Source organism: Pelodiscus sinensis, chromosome 1, assembly GCF_049634645.1.
Source record: "Pelodiscus sinensis isolate JC-2024 chromosome 1, ASM4963464v1, whole genome shotgun sequence".
Classification (NCBI taxonomy): Eukaryota; Metazoa; Chordata; order Testudines; family Trionychidae; genus Pelodiscus; species Pelodiscus sinensis.
In genome coordinates, this window is record NC_134711.1 from 319,938,668 (window position 1) to 319,957,789 (window position 19,122).

General features: G+C 43.6%; 1 protein-coding gene across 7 annotated transcripts in view; it reads right to left on the bottom strand.

Annotated features, from left to right (window-relative positions):
- The window catches only part of GDPD5 (glycerophosphodiester phosphodiesterase domain containing 5), a 347,114-nt gene that overhangs the window by 106,624 nt on the left and 221,368 nt on the right, over positions 1–19,122 (bottom strand). The window contains exon 1 of one of the 7 annotated variants that reach the window (XM_075919546.1): positions 18,610–18,639. The exons of the other annotated variants lie outside the window; for them this stretch is intronic. The gene's annotated coding sequence lies outside the window, so the exon portion shown is untranslated. Of the gene's footprint in view, positions 1–18,609; positions 18,640–19,122 lie in introns of those variants that run through there. 7 annotated transcript variants of the gene reach the window in all.

Sequence of the window (19,122 nt, forward strand, 5' to 3'; positions counted from 1 at the left end):
GGGTAAAATACTATCATTCTGGAACACAATTTCCCAACTCTCAGGGGTTCTTGGGAATCTCTATGTGTTAAAGTTGCTAGGAGTTTTGTGGTCCTTCCCTCAGAAATACTACATAATCTCAAATTATCTTGACTGGGTGGGCTTCCCTTTAAAAAAGGTCAAAGCAACTATTGTGAATTCGACTCTCTTTAGTGCAGGGTATGTAGTTAGCCAATTACTGTTGTGTTTACATAATATAGTACCCCATGTCATGGATGCTCAAAGAAGAGCTCTGCATCAACGCTATTCTTAAATGTATTTTTCATCAAGGTCCAAATTTCTTTGGACCTTGCCTAGAGAAAATACAAACACGACAATAATGACAGTAAGTAAATAAAAAGACTTTGTGGTCCGTTCAAATGCATCTGGTGGTCTGGATTTGGCTCCTGATCTACATATTGACTAGGAAAGTGAATAGGCAATGCTTACTGGGTAATGGTTAATCACTACCTGGGAGCAGCACCCCACCAGGCTAGGCAGAGGGCTAATGCAGCCTCAAGTGTGTGTGGGTGGGGGAGGTGAGGGGAAACAGCAAGGTGGGAGGATGGCCAGTTTGTAGCCCAGCAGGCTCACAGGCAAGGAGTTGGAGATCTTGCACAGGGCTGAAGCAGTAGTGAGGGGAGGGTGAGGGGAATGGCCATCAGCTATCCCTCCCCTGCCCCATCCGGCCTGAGGTGCCACTCCAGCCCAGCTGTGATGGGTGGGGAGGTTGCTCCAACCCTCCCCTTCTTCCCCTCCCCCCCCCCCCCGCCTCCATTTAAGTAGTTAGCTGGTTAAACTTAATGTTTTAATTGGTTAACTAATTCAACAGGATTTTACATCCCTGCTATTGACTATCCCTGCTGTAGGCCTTTTCATGCCCAAAGCACTCAGATGTGTGTGTAAATCCACATCTCCCACCGGCATCACTTGTTTGTCTGCCCTTATAGAGTCTACTTCATAAATGACTTAGTGGAGAGAAATAGGCAAACTTTTGACTGGGTTGTCAAAGTTTTGTATTAATATTCAGTTTTGTTTATTACATTTATAACCAAGAAGCTACTTAGTGTTCCATTCCAATAGTTCAGAACACCTCAAAGACATTCATTTAGGAAGCAGCATTTTGAGAAAGCTGTTCTGTTCTAATATCACTTCTGTGTGCTTCTCACTGGTTCTATGCTGCAGCGTTAACAGTTCTGCAGGGACACAGGCTTCTGCTTCAAATACCTTTCTGATTACTTAGACCAAAAACTGAGGTAAATTAATAAAGGAGAACAAGAGAGGATACAAACATTTATGAGGAGATTCATCTACTATAATTTCTTTCATAAACTCTGAACAAACTATTAACCAGCGTTCAGAATAATCTTTTCACCTGGGAACTGTGACTTTGCTTTTCAATTACAAGCAAACAATGTAACTCCCACCAAACAGCTGAGTATGTATTTAGGTATCACATACGATTCTATCACCTTTTGCACTCTCTCTCTCTCTGGCTAGAGTCACTTACGTAACGGTATTAGGATTATAATTCATCATGCACAAGCCTGGTTTCTAATTTGGTGACATACCTTTTTGCTTTATGCTCCACAGCACAAAATGGATGCAGAAAGCATGAGGGCTGGAATAATTTACTAATGCCCTGTGCTTGCGTGGTGTTTGTCACTAGATATTCCTGGCTCTTGACACAAAAGGGAGGTTAGGATGCTCAAGAAAGCCTAAGGGAGTTGGGTGCTTAATTCCTCTAGACCCTTGTGACTACATTTTGTGGACAGTGGATTTTCTTTGCCTCCCCTGTCAAATCCATCCCCTTTTCATTTTCAGAGGTAACTTGTACTTTGAGAAACCTCATGAGTGTTCAACATCCATTATTTCATTTTTTATCTAATCCTAACAACCCATTAATCCCATCAAGCCCTGTATACCAAATTACTGAATGAGGTTTTCCAAAGCAGCATATTTGCATTTACCAATATGCCACCTCCACAAAGTAGGGATGTGAATGTTTAACCACCAGTTAACCGATAATATTAGCTTATTGGTTAACCTTACTGATTAAACTCCCTGAGGGGCTGCCAGCAGCCTGCAGAACATTTAACAGTGTAATTTATTGAATTTCAATCGGTACATGGTTAGTGGTTTTTAAAAATTTTTACAGCCCTACCACGGAGAGGTTTAAAGTATGCCTCGAGTGCGGAGATGCTAGTTTCCTGGGTTCTTCTGCCTCTCAGCTTGCAGGATTTGATTATCAGGAACAGACACTTTCCAAACATGTTATGAAACAGAAATCAAGGTTAACAAAACTATCCTTAGTTGTCTCACCTCAACACTGACAGGAGGAACGCAATCTTTAAATAAAGGAGACAATCGCTTTGGATAACCTTGGATTATGTGCATGCACAGGATGACAGCTACTTCGACAAACAAGCCAAGCAGAACATCTCAGTGTTGTTTATTTACATTGCCTTTTTATGCAGGAACTGTAATTTGTGTGGAGATCTCTAGTGGCCATCCTCTGTGATGGACTGTTCTTTTCACATATACTTGCTTGACTGACTAACTGAGAATCAAATCAAATGCCTCTTTGATATACTTTTTGTGATACATTTTCTCTTGGTCTTGTTAGTTGTTTCGGAGGAACAGAGTTTTACAAGTCTAAGAAAAAATCATGGCATCACTGATACTTACAGAGAATAGAAAATATACTAACCAGCTTCCATTTAGCCCAGTGTTGGGCAACCTGTTGCCCATCAGGATTCTGTGTGTGGCCCATCAGACATTTTGATTTCTGTGGTCAACACGCAGGGTTGCCAGATTCTGCTGGTTTCCAGCTCCATAGTTTCCCCCCACCCCCCACCCCACCTCATCATTATTACTAAAGCAATACTCATGTAAAGCATGGGAACGAAGTGAAGTCAATGCCGACTGCATACATCATGTGCTCCCTCTGCATCCAATCAAAGCACTGCTCTGGTCCAACTGGCACGCCCCGCAAATTCTTGGTACACAAGGGAGTTAGCGAAACTGCCCTCTCCCAAGAGACCCATCTTTTTTATGACAGTCTTGCATCCCACTGAGATGAAGGAAGGCTACTCATGCGCCCACTAGCCTAAGTTGCCCAAAGCTGAGTAACTCCAACATGACAGTGACACTGTTACAATTCTACGTTTGTACCATCACAGTGAGCATTAATAGTGACAACAGTATAAAGCAATGGTTTCTGCCCAGACAGAGCCCATAATATTAGACTTTGAAACTATGCCATTTTGATTACTCATCTATCAATCAGTAACAACCATATCGAGGTGCACAAAATGTAATTACAAGAATGTGAACAGTTCTCTTTTAGATATACAGTTTGAAACCATATGAAATGTACACGTTTTGATACTGTACTAAATTTTCCAGCTAACACGTTTGTCAGCTTTGACATTTTAGCAGTAACTCTAGTGAGAAGTTTGAGGGTTTAAAAAAAATTTTTTTTTACTTGAATGTTAAAAATTCCAGGGTGAATAGGTCATGCTAGCTGGTTACCAATTACAGTACTTGTGCAACCTTCAACCCTCGTGTTTGCAAAAGGATCACAGAGCCACTTTGCAAAGCCTTACAAACCTGGAAGGTATTTCACTGAGGAACAGGTGCTGCTGTTATTCTGGCAACTTGAACATTTTGGACACTTTATAAAAAAAGAGGCTGGTACATGCGGCAAATAAACTAAGACTGGGATTTGTTTCATGTAAACATAGCTAATAGTGCTACTGTGGGGCATCTTTCAAAGGACAGAGGTAGAAACAGAGGTTATGACCACTTGAAGTCATTATTAGAAAATCCAAGGCTCTTTCCCCAAGTTCACTGTCCTGACCAGATTTCAATTTGGGTTATTGCATTATGCATATCTAGTACTGCCCTCTTCTGTAGTTTCCACCCAGTATAATATGTATACCCAGACTAGACTATTAAAGGTTTAACATAAAGGCAGCAAGATCTTGAATTGAATCAGCAAAATGAAGAGGAGCACATCCTAACTCCATGAATATTGAGAACTCTGCAGAGTGGATGCAAATAATTCATATGAATACTGTATTTGATGAGCAGAATGCATTCTTTTAATCTGATTAATTAATAAAAGATGGTCCTTTGATCCCATGCTGCTTTATTCATATCAGTTCAGAGTTACAAAATCCACAGGATGTATGTGTGCTTAGATCCATTTTGCCAATGGATAAGATCTGTTATTGAACAATGTCTATAAATCTGTTATTGAACAATGACTGTGAATGACTAGCCAACTACAAAAGCAGTTTCTCCTCTCATGGTGTTCACACCTCCACATCAGCTGCTAGAAGTGGGTCACATCCTCCCTGACTGAATTGACCTAATTATCTCTGGCCTTCCTCTTGATTGGTACTCCCTTCTTTTCATGTGCCTGTATACTTATATCTGCCTCTGGAATTTCCACTACATGCGTCTGATGAAGTGGGTCTTTGCCCATGAAAGCTTATGCTCCTATAAATCGATTAGTCTATAAGGTGCCACAGAACTTCTCATTGTTAATGGATAAGCTGTAGCTCAGGAAAGCAACTTCCTGAAGGACATAGTGAGGGCGATGTAGTGTAAAAAACTCAAGTCCCAGATCCTTTCTCCAATTCCAGGATGATCTCTTTGCTTCTGGTGATATGAATCTCACCCACAATAAGATAGTCAGTACCCAGTTTGATTAAAGTGGAAGCTGTAAAGAGACAAAGGGATAAAGGAGTACTGTACATGCAGTATTCTCTTTGAGGCGCATACCAGCTGAGATCACCACAGTTCAGAGGAAGAAGAAAAACTGCTTGCTTGTTTAAAATAAAGAAAAATGATTTTGAGTCAAGAATATTGAAAAGGTCAAAAGCAGAGCATATTATCAAACCAGAGAAGCACATTTCTTCTCTTTTTCTATATGAAATATGCCACTATACTTGCAATTAATCCTCTACCATCTTTCTAGTGTCTCATCTTAGTAGCATTTCAACAAAAAGAGATTAGATATATTGGCTCTAAGAATGCCTAGAGTACTGGTCAAAAGAGGTCACATCCTCATTTCTAAAGAACTTTCCCATCTTTGAGCCGCAGTATAAAACCTTTCAAAGCTGACGGCAAGGCTCTAATTCCTAAAGATAATCTGTACCACAAAGATCTGATGGTAAAATAATACTGCACTTGGCACTCCTATCTCTCCTTCCAGCTGTGGACCCGGAATCACCTCACAATACATATTTATCTTGAACATTTTCTTCCCATATGGAAGCATTATCTTCTCTCTATACATTTTAGAGATTTGTGCATCTGTGTCTGTCTGTGACTCTGTCTGTTCAAGAATTCCTCCTAGACAGTTAGAGTTAGGACCACCAAATTTGGAATACAGCTTCCTCTTCTCCCAACTTAAAGCAAGGTCAGGGTTTGTTTGTGCCAGGACAACCACAAGTGCTGGGAAAGGGACTGTTTCCCATAACATGAAAAGGGAGGAACCAGGTATTTTTTCCATGGAATGGAGAATGGAGAATGAAAGATTCCCACCTCATGGAAAAGACTATTTAAACAAGGGGGTGTTATCAAGTCTTTGTCTTTGGCTGGTGTGGCACACTGAAAAAGAGGGCTGTGGACCCCCATCAAGGTAAAATCTCTAAGACAAGACAAGAACATCTTATTGGTGTAAGAATCTATTTAGTGTATTAGAACTCACTACATGTTTTCTTTTCATTTTAATTTTGTAACTTACTTTGAGGGCTTGGGCTGTTCTGAGGGATGCAATACTGAGAGTGGTCCCTGGGGGCAGTGAGCCTGCAGGGAAGAGCTATTCTGTTGTGTTCATTGGGGGTAGCTGCACCACCAAGAGTGTGGTCAGCAAGGCTAGGGCTCCACTACCTTGCCTGCCAGCACACTGAGTATTTAACCCCTCTGCCTCAAACTCCTCCCCCCTCAGCCACAGCGCTGGAGGAGGGAGAAAGAAAATGCCCCTGGTGGCATTGGGGGAAAGTGTGGGGGGAAAGAAAAGGCACCTGAGGCAAGAAAAGGCCCCTGGCGGATGGGACCCCCTATTCTGAGTCCCTCCTCCTCTCCAAACCCTCACTCACACACTCCTGCCCCAGCCTCCTGCTCTGACTCCCCACATTCCCAAGGCCCTGCCCTGACTCTTACACCACCCCCTCCCTGCCCCGAAGGACCCAGGCAATGCCGGGTGTGTCTTCCAGTTCCCAATGTAAAAATTGGGAAACAGAGGCAAGGAGAAGTTAAATCTCACAGGTTCTCTCTGCCTAACATCCGTAAGGCAAGGCTTTTTACACCCTCCCCCACTGCTAAACGTCACATCCAGGCTTAATTACCTCAGCGTCCTTCTTTCTGACCTTGACAAATGCAATCATGCCCCACTCCCAGTCCATTCACAATACTGCTACAGAAATTGTTCTCCTAGCCCATCCTTCTCTTTGCATCCTTCCACGGCATACCCTTGCTCTATCTTGTCACGCCAGCTGCATGTCTTTACTTTCAAGGCCCTTCAGAGACTATCCTTGCCCCTACCTGTCATCTTTCCACTGCACACGTGTTACGTTCTCAAACGAACACCTTTATTTTTTCTTCCATGCTGAGCCACACACTTGGAAGGTGACCCCTGTGAACATCCACAAAGCGATCTCATTGTTCACCTTCAAATCTCTCCTCAGAGCTCTCTTTTGTCACCATGACTACAAAAACTTGCCAACAGTTCTCTTATCACACCAGCAGCGCACTGCCTATCACAATAAATAGTATGGTCTCATTTTTTCTGTGTCCTTCTCCTTTATAGCATCAGCATCCATTTTGTACTTTGACAGTAAGCTCCTTGGGGCAGGGACCATCTTTCTGGTCTGTGCCTGTACAGCTCCTGGTGCAAAGAGATCTTTGCCCATGACTAGGGCTCCCAGTTGGTTTGGTAATAGCAATTACTCATCAAGTCAGTGGCTGGACTTGGAAATATGACAATCTCATAGAGCTGGAAGGGACCTTGAGAGGTCATTGAGTCCAGTCCCCTACCCTCATGGCAGGACCAAGTACCATCCCTGACAGATTTGCCCCAGATCCCTAAATGGCCCCCCTCAAGGACTGAACTCACAACTCTGGATTTAACAGGCCAATGCTCAAATCACTGAGCTATCCCTCACCCCTTCTGTGCTCTAAGTTCGACTCCTCTGTTTAAAAAAACCCAGCGAACTACATATCACGATAGGCTGAATTCGTTTTCCACCTTTGAGGTTTAGCTTTTGGTCCCTTTAAATTTTAACTAGTCTGTTCTACTGTGACACCATCAATTCCTACCTCCACACTGTTGCATTAACCAACCTGCAATGCCACCAGAGCCTGAAACCAGAGGGGCTCAAGGAAAGCATTTCATTTTATTTTCATTTGCTCTGTGTCTTTGAAAATATTTTGTATTCCAACTCTCCCTCCTCATACGGCAAAAGCTTCCAAAATCACTAGAAATGCTAAACTTTAAGCTCTTCTGGGTGCTTAGATACCAGAGTGACTATTCTAATTTAACAGGAAAGATTTAATTAAAACAGATGAGATTGCTCATCCACTCGTAAATTATTTCGGTGTACTGCATTTTGAAATGGGCCTTTTCATTTTGGGTAGCTTCGTTTTTAAATCAAGTGTTTTTTTATTACACAAGAATGATTATTATTTTTTTAATTATTTTGGACAAGGCATACGAGCCACCATTAAAATGTCAACATTTGCCAAAAATAACCATAGAGTACTCTCTGAGAAGAACAGTTTCCCCGTTTCCTTACAATAGGAACTAAGTTGGTAGCTGTGTGACAAAGCAAATGTTGCCATTGTAACAGCAACCATTATCGTTATTTTCACTGGGGATGTGAAAAGTTAACTGGTTAACTAGTAAGCGTCACCCTTAACAGGTGATGTTTATTGGTTCCAGTTAACCGATGGGAGCTGGAACAGCTCCTCACCTGCTGCTCGCAGGGGGCTGCTCCAGTCCCGCAGGGCCCACCTCAATCAGGGGCTGCTTGGGCCATCCAGAAAAGTGTCTGCCTGTGGCGAGCTCCCCTCCCCCAACCTGCTCCCCACTTAACATTATGTTTAACCAGTTAACCAATTAAACAGGATTTTACATGCCTAATTTTCACCACTGCAATTATCACCATCTTTACGGGCGGTTTTACATGTGCTTGGCATTGTTGGCTTTTTAATGCCTCCAAAAAGAAAACCTTGCATTTTGATAGAAGGAAGGAAGGAAGGAAGGAAGGAAGGAAGGAAGGAAGGCAGTCCTTTTAAAAAGTCTGTATAGTAAGCTCTCTAGCAATTAGGAAGAGTTTTGATTCATCTGGATGGCAACATAGCAACATAGTATAACTACCTACCTCTTCCCCTAGGAAAACACTTGCAGACAAAGATGTGCAAGGTCTAATTCTTCATCATTCTGGTTTCACTCTGTACTGAAAGTTCTCTTATGCAGCAATTCAGAGGGAAAAAAATCAGGGAAAATGATGGCTCATCTACATTAATAACAGAATATATTTTGAAGAAAGACAAAAAGGTTAACAGCCACCTGACTCTTGTGAGTTTCACAGTATTAAGGCGACTTAGCAGTACTTATCTTCAGAACTGCATTAGTCATTAACTAATTAATCCTCACAATGCCCTTATGAAGTAAGTAGTATTATCGTATTTTACAGAGGGAGAAACTGAATGATTGAGTTCCCCAAAGTCACAGAGAAAGTCCGTGTTACTTAGGATTAGAACTTAGATTCAGCCACTCAAACCAAACTCCTTAGTGCATTCTAAACACTATAGTATATTTGCACAGCAACAGACTATGCATACTTATTTCTAGCAGTACAGCGCTCTCAAAAATGCATACACTGAGTAGAAGAAACCATTTTAGAAACTAGTGAAACTCTAAGGCTGCGTCTATACTGGAATGATTTTGCGCAAATACTTTTAACGGAAGAGTTTTTCTATTAAAAGCATTTGTGCAAGAGAGCGTCTATACTGGCATGTGCCTTTGCGCAAAAGATTTGCTTTTGCGCAAAACCCATCGGGCTTTCTTGCGCAAGAAATTAACATTGCTGTCTACACTGGCCTCTTGCGCAAGAATACTTGCGCAAGAGAGCTTATCCCTGAGCGGGAGCGTCAGAGTATTTGCGCAAGAAGCACTGATTTTGTACATTACGATGTCAGCGTTCTTGCGCAAATACTCGCGGCCAGTGTAGACAGGCGGCAAGATTTTGCACAAAAGCAACTGCTTTTGTGCAAAATCTTACCAATGTAGACACAGCAGACTTGTGTTCAGCCTCCCAAATGAATAAAATGTTACACTGTGTATAATCTGCTTGAATATAATTAATGCCTTAAGACATTGGGAATACTGGTGAACAGGGGTCAGATTTAACAGCTATTCATGACATGACCTCTAACTCCTAAGTGTATGTCTATACTGCGTTGCTATTTCGAGATACCTGAAGTATCCTGAAATAGCAATGTCGCATCCTTAAAAGCACCCACAATTTCTCGAAATAGCAGGTGCGCTAGTCTGGTGTCCCTGTAACCCTTGTTCCATGAGAGTTAAGGGATTTGTTAGAATACTGCCTTATTTTGAAATTTGGCGCTGTGTAGACATAAGCTCTTTTGACTTAGACTGAAAATTGTGTAGCTTATTCCGACAGAAGTCTGCTGTCTGGACGCACCCCACAGGTCTAGGAGACATTCAAAACTGAGCACTCAGGATTTTAAGCCTGAGTGACAACAATGCTCATTTAAGGTATTTTAATTTATCATTATTAACCAACTATTTTAAAAAGAGAATAAAAATACTGTTGATACAACTTTATCTTGGCTAGTTTTATTTTTCTGACCCGTCCTCTTTCTCATTTTTTATGGCATACGTTTTTATGAGTTGCAACTCATGAAACTCATGCCATAAAAAATTGTTAGTCTTAAAAGTACCACCAGACTCTTTGTCGTCCTTTCCCATATAGTTTCAGTTGAATACATATATCCTTCCCCTCCCCTCTTAGAGAGAAGTGGTGGGAGAATCCTAAAGAGCCCAAAAACATGTTGGGATCTTCCTTATTGGAATTGGTAGAAGACTGAATAAAAAGACATTTGCCAAATAATACAACTATTAAATAGCTTACATGATCAAAACATTTTGTTATACATCCTACCAGAAGAAAGACTGGCGTAAGTAGGACAAAGTGGTCTATTCAGGAAGGAATTCATGAGCACTTGACACACATGGGGAAGGATAGTATTATCACATGACCGCAGGTTAATACTGCCAATATATCCCACGCTGCTACTGTTTCATGGAAGCTGTTTCTTCTTTGAAAGTTACAATTTTCTAATTAAACTGTTAGCATGGTGGGTAGTGCAGGTGTGAGCATGAACAGATGCCTCCTCGACTACTATATAAGATGACCTGGCAAGGCAAACAGGTTCCACTTGTAGCACAGAACAAATAAATCCACTCTTATGTACTTAACACACAACGGTATTTTTCACCAGAGGGCTGTTATCACCCTCAAGTACATAACCGGTGTTCTGACGGACTCTGATGAAATACACAAGGCACAAGTAAAATTGCTCTCCTCCCCCATACTTGGATTGTGGGCTGAAATGGCTTTTCAGAAGAGAGAGAATACAGTTTGCCTGAGGTCTGGGAGGCAATAAATTGCTATGTGAATGCCAAACAAACTTCAACTGAAGCCAAGTCATCTGCAACCAGTGTGTGGATGAAGCCGAACATTACAGGGCCAGAGTCTCAGCTGATGTAAATTGAAATAGTTTCATGAGCATCACTGGAGCTCCCCCAGTGTATACCAGATGAGATCTGGCCAAGTTCACTGGCATAAAATTCCCTAAGTGCTATGGGAATGTTACCATGAACAACAGCCCATGCAGATTTAAGCCAATTCAGGAGTTTTCTGCTCAGGGCACAACTGTCTTTTGAGCTAAGCCACACAGAGTATGTGAAGCTGCCTCCAAATCCTCTTTCTCGGTAGCTCCCCTTGCTCTGTCCTATCCCTCCACTCCCCGTTTCCCAGCAGCGTTTCTGCCTCTCTTCTCCTCACATTCCACAACCTAAATGAAAATCTGCTCCTCTCCAAAGCAGGTTGCATGCGAGGTAAGCCAACAAGGAGGGAATGAAAGATTTGGCCATGGCTGAGACTTCCCAGGTGACCCCCTGCCCCCCAAAAAAGATGAGCAAGATAAAGTGAGTGAAGTAACATCTCGTTTTGAACCGACTTTTGTTGATAGAAGGTACAAACTCTTGATCTACACAGAATTCTTCAGGTCTGGGGAGGGAAACAGGGTTTGACTCAAAAATTTGTATTTTCCACTAATAGCGATTGGCACAATAAAAGATAGAACCTCACCTATCTTGTCTCATATTGTGGGACTAGGGTTGCCAAATGGTTGAACCAAAAATACTGAACACCCTCCCCCCCCCCAAAAAGGCGTCTGGGGGTGGAGGGCTGAGAATGTCGGGGCCGGGGCGGAGGGAGGCCAGGGGGTGGGCCCAGGCTCTAGTGTTGCCAGGTGTCTGGTATTTTCGCCTCCTGTCCGGGAAAAAAAAAATCAGAAAATACTGGAAATTTAGGTATTTTCTGAATTTTTTTTTTCCGGACAGGAGGCGAAAATACCCGACTGTCCGGATCAATACCGGACACCTGGCAACCTTACGTGGGACCAAACACAGTCACTACACTGTAAACAAACAGAATAATACTATGTTGCCTTGTGACCTCAGAGCCCCATTGCCACCAGGTGCTGGGCAAACATGGAAGTTTAGAAACAGACATGTGATTGTCCCAAACAAAATGCAAGGACAGATAACATATACTATTTTGTTAGACAAGCAATTTGCAGAATCTGTAGGGAGCAAGAAGCTTTAGAATAAACTATAAATATATCTAACAGTACTGGTAGTTCTGGCTGGCCACCTGTCACTAGGAGACTCTGGGCTTTTTAATTAACATTTTAACATTTAGAAAGGTGATTACATTAGAAAAGTTATGTGCTCTTTTAAAGCCAGGAAACTATCAGTCCCTTTATTATAAACCTGCCCTTCAAGGCCCTCAGAATACAAGACAAGATCAATGCACTAGCATCTAAAAAAGGTTAAGATGCATCAATTATTTCCACAACTCCTCAAGTACCATGAACAAAAGGGAAAAAAAGTTGTTGAAGAGGATGATACTGCTGCACAAGATGTCAGAGCACTATGTGAAGTCCTAGCCTTGATTTTAAATTATATTTAAGGCCCATTGTTTTCAGCTTTTATGTATTAAGTGTGTAGTCCCCTTACTAAAGAGGCCTCTGTTTTATTCTAAAAGACCCTGTGTGCTACACTCCAGACTACAATTCCCATGAGCCCTTGGAAAGAAACAGGAAGGGAGGACTCTGGGGGGAGACAGGACTGCTCTCTCCATGTGCTTGAAGAAGAGGCCTAGCAGTCTGGGACTCTGCCTTGCAGTTTGGAACCAAAGGGGGAGCCAGGCTGCTGCCAAGGACATTGACCCAGTGCAGGGGCTGTTGGATGCAGCTACTGGATGCCTGTTGGAACTGGGAGTTAGCAGGCTGCTTCCTAGAGGCACAGCATGAGGCAGTAAGTTTGGGCCTTGCTGGAAGAGTGCTGCCTGGGACAGAGCTGCTGTTTAGCCTGGACCAAATCCTCACTACAGCTGCAACATCAGCGCGCCAACGCAAGCAAGTGTCTGGGACTGAGTCTAAGGGTGTGCACACTCTGGGGTGGGGTCACTGTTGTCTAGCTATATAAGCTTCCACTATGGTTATGTGTTTTGTTAATGCTATTCCTTGCTAATCTGTTAATCCCTGTTTATTTAAGTTAAGTAAAGATTGTTTATTTTAAAGTATTCTATTAGCTCCAGCTTTATGTTGGAATGAGTATATTCCTGGAGGCTCTCAAGGCACCAGTGTGTGTACAAGGCCAGCCAGGTGGAGGCACCGCCACTTTACATTCATTGCCAGCAAGGGACTGCAGCAAGGGGGTGGATAGGGCTTTCCCCAACTAAACACCATCACCACTGGGGTGCTCAGGATCTCTTTTAGGTTAAAACATCTGGCGTCCAGGCACACCTGTGAGTGTGACCTGCTCCCCAGTAACCCAGGGAGGAAAAAGGGGGTTACAAGTGTTTCAAAACCATCACTTTCTCCCACTTCCCACTACAGTATGTCAGCAACAGCAACTCATACCCACTCCAGAATCACCTCTTAATTTGGCTCTGTGCTGGATGTTTGTTCTAACTCTAAGAACCCGACAGTCCAGGGGTGAGGAACCTTTTTTGGGTCAGGGACTGCTGACTCACAGAAAAATCAGTCAGGGGCTGTGCATGAGGGAGAACAAAAAAACCAAAACAAACAACCCCCAAAATACAAACCAAAAACACCCCCAAACTGTCACTGACATGGTCTCTGACTGAGAAGCAGAAAGACACTCCCCACGTTCCCCTTGCACAGGAGAGCCTAAGACTACCCAACCTAATAGATTTTGTGTGCTCCAGACCCGGGCTGTGGCAATGGGGGGGCTAGAACACCAACATGGGCTTTCCAATGCTTGGGGGGGGGGAAGCCCTGAACCTCGGAGGTTAGATCCAGACAAACCGGGGGCCACTTGAGATTCCCCACCCCTGCTATAGTCCAAAACAGACATTGAAATCATTTCAAAAGTGGCAGTATATGAAACATGGAAAGTTATAGAAGCTATTCTCTGAAAACTGGTGCTCTCCGGATCAGTATTCACTATAATTATGGTAGTGCTCAGAGGCGCCTATCATGACCAGAAGCCCATTGTACAAGGCCACATACTGAGGAAGCAACGCACAGAACTTTTGCCAGTCATTTTTCGCCATCCCTAAGAATTCACAATTTACCCGGACAAGACAGACAAAAGTCAAGATGGGAAAGAGAGACAGAGAGGTAGAAGGATTTGCGCAAGGTCAACCAACAGGTCAACAGCAGAGCTAGGAACAGAACCTGAGCCTGATTCCCAATCTGGTGTCCTGCCCATGGGATCCGCTTGCCTCTTCAGCTCACCACTGTGATCTGCTTTTACTGGAGCTGCACTCTACTTTAGGGTTAGACCCCGTTCCCTTTGTCGCATTAGTCCCAATTCAGTCATCTGTGCATCACAGGTCTTGCCTATACTAAGGAAACTTCCAATCTCTCCTGCTGTGCTTCCAGCTCCATTGAGGTTAGAAACCTTGGGAGCCCTAATGCAAGCAGACAGCTATACTTGCGATAGCTAACACTGTGTTAGGTAACTATGCTCCAAGCAGATCTACTCAACACATCGTGAGAACTCCATCAGCAGCAGGTGGCCAATCAGTGCTAGGGCTCCTGGTGGTGTTAAATAAATTAATGAAGGTTAGGTCCATCAGTAGCTATTAGCCAGGATGGGTAGGAATGGTGTACCTAGCCTCTGTCTGTCAAAGGCTAGACAGGAGAGGGATCACTTGATGATTCCCTGTTTCTGATCATTCCCTCTGGGGCACCTGGCATTGGCCACTGTTGGCAGACAGGATACTGGGCTAGATGGACCTTTGGTCTGACCCAGTATGCTCCTTTTTATGTTCTTATAGAATACAAGGTCATTTCGTCATTTCAATTCACTCCTGAATACACCAGAGCTTCTGCTAGAAAATCTTAAGTATAATATTTTACATTACATTTTCAAGAACTAATTTCCTGAGAATATTTATCACTATGATTCTGTTAATCTATTAGCTGGTATCCTCCAAGCTTTGGCTATTTTGGCCTACTAAAGAAAAACAAAGTTTGATGGTACAATTCTATGCATCAGGTGTAAATAACTGAGCTTCTCTCAAACAAAATAAGACCTGCTCCAAATAAATTACTTTATCCTAAAAATCATTTTTAAGAGCACCATTTGTTCCCATCTGTGCCAAAAGAAGCAATGAACCCAGGATAAAATAAAACTTAATGAAGTGAAATTAATATATTAAATTATATATTTTATTAAAGTATTTCATTATTATTCTTAATCTAAATACTTAAATTTTATTCAATAGTAAAAGTGAAGTATAACCATAATTGTCATGTTTTATGTACTCACAATCCTTAAGTAGAAGTTGCTTATTACACAGAACAACCACACAGAACAGACACATAAACTGGCTTCCACACAGGTCAAGTTCCAACTTAATCTTTCCTTTTAACCAGGGTCTCCACCTCGTCTGGAACCCTATACAGCAATCAAACACCCAGAAGCTGAACACCATGCTGCAAGGACAAACATGCTATTATGATCATAATAAAATACATTTACTTTGTATTCCAAGTGACTTGCATCCAATAATCTTACAGCGCCTTATAAATGAGAAGTCAATATGAACGGATAGTTGTAGAATCTCTGCTAGCTCTTATCTACAATGAAAAGGGGATTCAAAATCCCTGCACCCCATTTCTGCATTCTTAACACTAGATGGCAAAGTTTGGACTGGCACCCACATGTTGGACTGGACTGGTCTGAATTGGACTGGCACGCACATGTTGAATTTGAACTCCAAACAGATAACCATTGATATAACTGACAACCCATTATGGGTGTCTAACATGCTGGTTATCATTTGCAGTATTGTCTACTAACCTGCCCAAATGTTTCATTGTCTTCGCCAAAGATATACGCTTCAAGAGGACTCCCTGCTAACAGCAAAATGCAGGACAATGTAGCACTTTAAAGACTAACAAGATGGTTTATTAGATGATGAGCTTTCGTGGGCCAGACCCACTTCCTCAGATCAAATAGTGGAAGAAAATAGTCACAACCATATATACCAAAGGATACAGTTAAAAAAATGAACACTGTATTTTTTAACTGTATCCTTTGGTATATATGCATTTTGCTTCAGCTACCCCAGACTAACACGGCTACATTTCTATCACTTTCCCTGCTAACAGAGATTGTCACTTAACACCCTCCTTTTCTCTCCCCAAGTTCAACCTCTTTGATCCTCAATTTCCCTCTTCACCATTCAGTATTGCAAAGTTGATAAGAGTTACTATTTTCATGTGCCACCTTAAAAATATAAAGCAATACTGGTGGAAAAGAACACAGGTTTAGACAAAAGCAGATATCACTCCCCAGCTCTGAACTGAATCTGCGGCTGGCCTGTTCCAGGATGATAGAAAGGGCCATGGTGATAAATGACTCTCTGGTTAATATGCTGAAAGAGTATCCCAAAAGCTATTTCCCAATAAACATGAAGAAATTAGATTTATTGGATGGTATATCTAAAACATGAGGAGGAAGAAGAAATATCTGAGGTGCTGGCTGTTGAGGACACTACCGCTAACTGAACATATTTTAAAAACCCATTCCCGTACCCAGTTCCATCATATTTTACTGCTGTAAAAAGCCAAACTAATAGCTCTCAGCACACTGTTATCGATGAACATGAATGAAGTCTATGAGCTGTGACATGCCCCATTTACAAGCCAATTTAGCAGATCAAAACAAAAGCACAGAACATTATTGAAATAAATATTCGTCTGCTGTAGCCGTTCTAATGCAACTATGGGAACAACAACAAAAACCCACAAAGCCAGCCTCTGAAATTATGTCATCGCCACATTTAAAATTTGATGGCTCGTTACTGCCAAACCTTGCCTAAAAGATGTATTCAGAACAGCCAAATTCCTTCCAGAATTTACTGACTGGCATTTTGAAAAGCGAACCATTCAGTCAGTGGGAAGACTTGTTCTTGACATACACACACACACTTAACTTTGATTAGCCACAATGGGAGTTTATTCTCCATTACACCGAATCCTCACTAGGGGTACATCTAGACTACATCCCTCTTTCGACAGAGGGATGTAAATTAGGCACTTTGAAATTGCAAAAGAAGCCGGGATTTGAATTTCCCGTACTTCATTTGCATAACTGTGTCATGGCACTCTTTCGAAAAAGCTCTATTTTGAAATTGAAACCGCAGTCTAGACGCAGTTCTTTCGAAAATAGAAGCCTTTTTCGAAAGATCCTGTATTCCTCAAAAAATGAGGTTTACAGGATCTTTCAAAAATGGCTTCTACAGGCAGTCCCCGACTTACGTCGGATCCGCACTTACGAACGGGGCTTTGTCGCCCCGGAGCTCGCAGGCAGCAGTCCCGCCACCTCGACCTCCGGGGCGAGAAAAGCTGCTCCTGGTGCCCCTGGCCTGCTGGGGACCGTCTCCAGCAGACCAGAGACACCGGGAGCAAAGCTGCAGCCGCGGCGGGTTCCCGCGCTTCTGAGGCTTTGCTCTGGCAAAGCCTCAGAGGCACGGGACCGCGCCGCGGCTGCGGCTTTGCTCCCGGTGTCTCTGGTCTGCTGGAGACGGTCCCCAGCAGACCAGGGGCACCGGGAGCAAAGCCGCAGCCGCGGCGGGGTCCCGCGCCTCTGAGGCTTTGCCAGAGCAAAGCCTCAGAGGCGCGGCACCCCGCTGCCGCTGCGGCTTAGTTCCCCGTGTCCCTGGTCTGCTGGGGGGGGGGGGCGGCGCAGCTAGTGTGCCCCCCCCAGCAGACCAGGCTTTTGTTGTGGACCCTGGGGCAGAGCAGCTGGGGCGCTGCCGGTTGGTGCCGCAGCGCCGCTCTGGGCACTACTGGATCAACCCGGCAGCACCCCAGCTGCACTGCCCCAGGCGTCCTGATTCAGCCGCTGCTGGTCAATTTCAGCAGCGGCTGAATCAGGACACCTGGGGCAGAGCAGCTGGGGTGCTGCTGGGTTGGTCCAGTAGCGCCGAGGAGCGGTGCTACTGGAGCAACCCAGCAGCACCCCAGCTGCTCTGCCCCAGGCGTCCCCAAGTCAGCCGCTGCTGAAACTGACCAGCGCTGACTATAGGAAGCCCCAGGCAGAATTTCTCTGCCCCAGGCTTCCTGGAATCAGCCGCTGTTCAGTTTCAGCAGCAGCTGACTTGGGGACGTTTGGGGTTCTTAAGTTGAATCTGTATGTAAGTCAGAACTGGCGGTCAGTTTCAGCAGCGGCTGAATCTGGACGCCAGTTCCGACTTACATGCAGATTCAACTTAAGAACAAACCTACAGTCCCTATCTTGTACGTAACCCGGGGACTGCCTGTATTTTCGAAAGAACTGCGTCTTGACTGTGGTTTCAATTTCAAAATAGAGCTTTTTCGAAAGAGCGCCAGGACACGATTATGCAAATGAAGCATGGGAAATTCAAATCCTGGCCTCATTTTCAATTTCAAAGTGCCTAATTTACATCCCTCTGTCGAAAGAGAGATGTAGACTAGACACACCCTAGATGTGGGATTTCTCCCCCCCCCCTCCCCCCGCTCTCTTTCATAAGCATCAACATTTAGCCTAGAAGCTGCTGTAATTATTGCTCATACTGTTCCTACAGGGAAAAAAACTTTAGGCAAGAGAAGTTGAAGGAGCAATGTCAGTTTAGAGGGCCATCATGTGGCTGACACACAGAGCTGAGCTCCTCACCACCATTAGAGCTCTCGTGACACTTTTTGCGAGAATAAAGTAGTCTGGTCGAATATTTTCTCATGTAATTACATCCTGCTTACCTTAGATACCAAGACAATGGTCAAAATCTGCTATGCAGTTTCAATGGGTTCACTAGTCACTTCCTGTCCTTAGCCTAAGAGGAGAATGGATCTATTTCAGTGGTGACTTTGTACATCACTCTGTAAATTGCTCTGGGGGGTCTTTCAGTCTGGAGGGCGCTATATACATTTGTAGTCCCCTTATTAAAGGGGCCTCTGACTTTTACCAGGGGGGATCCTTTGTGCTGCAATCTAGCCCTAGAGACTACAAGTCCCATGAGCCCAAGAGGGAACGGTGCCTCTTCCAGGCTATGCAGACAGAGAGTTAGGCTAGGCTCCATTTTTTGGAGAGAGGAGCCAGGTTGCTGGTGTGGAGCCTTTTCCAGGTCAGGAGCTGTTGTGTTGCAGCTAGAGCCTGTTACTGTTACTGCTGGGACTTGGATCTAGCAGGCTGATTTTGGGATGTTGATTATTCCAGGAGGGGAGAGATCCTGGCTGTGCCTGTGGCTGTGAAGAGCTTACATAAACCTACAC